Below are 2854 nucleotides of genomic sequence, written 5' to 3'. Positions count from 1 at the left end.
AGAGTCAGACAAGACTGAGCGACTTTCACTTTCACTTGAGATACACAGTTATATTTCCACCATTCAGCTTGAGAGGAATTCTTAATGTACTTAAGGATTAATATAAGCTATATCTTTATTCTATTTAGAAGTCAGTAATTGATGATCTCTGAAGTTTTAACTTCATGTTCATTCAGTACTAACAAAGACATACTTTGCTTACACATGTCTGTAGTTTATTGTAATCTTAGAAAATATTTTTATACATTTACAGTAATATTTCAAAACCTAGGGGTTTCTTATCATCTACTGATATAATTGAAAGTAAATATTTTCTATTCATAAGCTCGAGTTATAGGGAATGTTCATTCAGATGTCATCAAAACAGAACCTGAGTCTGAGTTAACCTCCTTTTCTCACATAATTCTCCAGACATTTTTTCTAATAGATTTAGTTAACGAAATGAATTCTATTGACTTGTGATCTTAAACAAGGATAAATTATGGGCTTGGTTTTGCATGTGAATTATCATGCCTGGTATTTATTATACGGCTTTTCTGCTAAAGACTTTTCCAATATATAATACAGAGAAATAAGGTAAAAATTTAATTGAATGATGTCTTATAGAAGACACTCAAAAAAGGCTTAAAGAAATCAGTATACATAATAGAGAGAAACTGTAATTTTGTGCTCTGGCATTTGTTCTGGACTTCAGCATCAGTTCACCATCATCTTCCTAAGCAGACTACTCAAATCATAGTTATTACAGTGTAACAGTTGCTGGTCCTGCACTCAGATTCTTTTCACTGGGGAAGCAGACTGAAACTAGTTTCTAGATGACACTACAATCTTTTCTCAGCCTTTCATTTTGCTATCCACCTTTCTCACTTCTTTGTGGGAATGTCTTCTTAATTAATCATTTATAAGAAGTCTATCTTGGAAAGCAAATTTTAGGCCTTTACTTCTCTTTTCGTCATAATACTATGAGTATTTTCCCAATATCTGTCTTCCCAATTAGATATTCACTTTCAGGTATAGATGCTAATTTTCTATGAATTTAAACTTCATTGAGATAGAATTTCAACCAATTTCTAAAGATTAAGTATTCTTTCCCATCCCACTAACTGAAAAATCTGTCTTTTTCTCCTGGTTATTTTAGAGGACGTGCTGAATTAAATGGATGCAGGAAATCTGTCTGTAGTGTCAGAATTTGTGCTTCTGGGACTTTGTCACTCATGGACTATGCAGGTCTTACTCTTACTGATATTTTTTATGCTTTACCTGATCATTGTATTTGGAAACATTGCCACCATAATCTTAATCATCACTGACTCCCATCTGCATTCTCCCATGTACTTCTTGTTGGCCAACCTTTCCTTTGTTGATATGTGGCTTTGCTCAGTGACCACTCCTAAGATGATTACAGACTTTGTCAGAGAGAACAAGACTATTTCCTTTGGAGGCTGCATGTGTCAGGTCCTCTTTGTGCATTTTTTGGAGAGGGTGAGATGGTGCTATTGGTAGTAATGGCCTATGACCGCTATGTGGCTATCTGCAAGCCACTTCACTATTCAACCAATATGAACCTTCAATAGTGCATTGGGCTTGTGGTGACTTCCTGGACCATTGGCTTTGTGCATGCCATGAGTCAAATGGCAGTGATTGTGCAATTGCCTTTCTGTGGCCCCAGGGAAACTGACAGTTTCTTCTGTGACATACCACTGGTAATCAAGCTTGCCTGCATAGACTCTTACAACTTGGGAATATTAATGAATGCTGACAGTGGGGTTCCAGCCATGACCTGCTTTATAGTTTTGTTGATATCCTACACATATATTCTTCTTACTGTTCGCCAAAGCTCTAAAGCTGGTGCATCGAGGGCACTCTCTACCTGCACTGCCCACATCACAGTGGTGTTGCTCTTCTTCGGGCCCTGCATCTTCATCTATGTGTGGCCACTCAGCATCACCTGGGTGGACAAATTTCTTGCTGTGTTTTACTCTGTTATTACACCTCTCCTAAATCCAGCCATTTATACCCTGAGAAATAAAGAGATAAAAACTTCTCTGAAGAGATTCAGAAGCTACTACATACATCCCAAGGGAAATATTTAATGCCCAGAAACCTCACTGGGAGCACTTCAAATTGACAATATACTGACCTTATAAAAGAGGTTGAAAATTCTAGGCATTCAATTTATATCTACATTTTATGCCTGTCTCTAAGTACAGGAATAGGGTTAATAAAGTTCATGGAATTTCAACATTTACTAATCAACCAGTAGAACACCACAAAATGTTTCCCTAACATTCAACACAAATGGTTCTTCTTTGTGAGTGAATTGTCTAATCAGCTTTCCTATGCCTTTAACTGTATTAAGTGAGAAGCTAAAATTCATTCAACCAAGAGCTATACATCCATTCTGATGGATAGCATCTTAATAAACTTCTTTAGAATTTTCTCCTAATTCCATTTGGAAGGTGTTTCTGTAACACTGACTCTTTTCCTCAGACTTTTCACTTGACCTCTTGTCAACTGAATTACTGTTTAGCTTCACTCTCTACCCAAATACTAATGGAAAGCAGTAGGAGAAAAATAAAGAGAGAATAACAGTGGTACAGTACTAGGGAATGACAGTGGACACTAGAATAATAGAAGAAGCTATTCTGTGTTTGGTTTCCATTAACTCAATAAAAGAAAAAAAAAACCCAAATAATATTTCCTTTGATTATCTTAGTCTCAAGGATTAACATTTATACTTTGAATTATATTAACCATTGGTTTAGAAGTCCTGAAATTGTAAATTCCTTAATGGTAGGGGCTATGCCTTACCTGGTTAATTCTTGAAACTGCAGTACTTAATATTTGTAATCAA

General features: G+C 35.9%; 1 pseudogene; it reads left to right on the top strand.

The window, feature by feature from the left end:
- Positions 1–1152: 1152 nt before the first annotated feature.
- LOC148776515 (olfactory receptor 4K14-like) lies at positions 1153–2093 on the top strand (annotated as a pseudogene).
- The last annotated feature ends 761 nt before the right edge of the window (positions 2094–2854 follow it).

This window comes from Moschus berezovskii, chromosome 9 (genome assembly GCF_049115385.1).
Source record: "Moschus berezovskii isolate FMDL1 chromosome 9, NW_MosBer_1.0, whole genome shotgun sequence".
In the NCBI taxonomy this organism is placed as follows: Eukaryota; Metazoa; Chordata; class Mammalia; order Artiodactyla; family Moschidae; genus Moschus; species Moschus berezovskii.
This window is presented reverse-complemented; position numbering and strand designations above follow the sequence as displayed.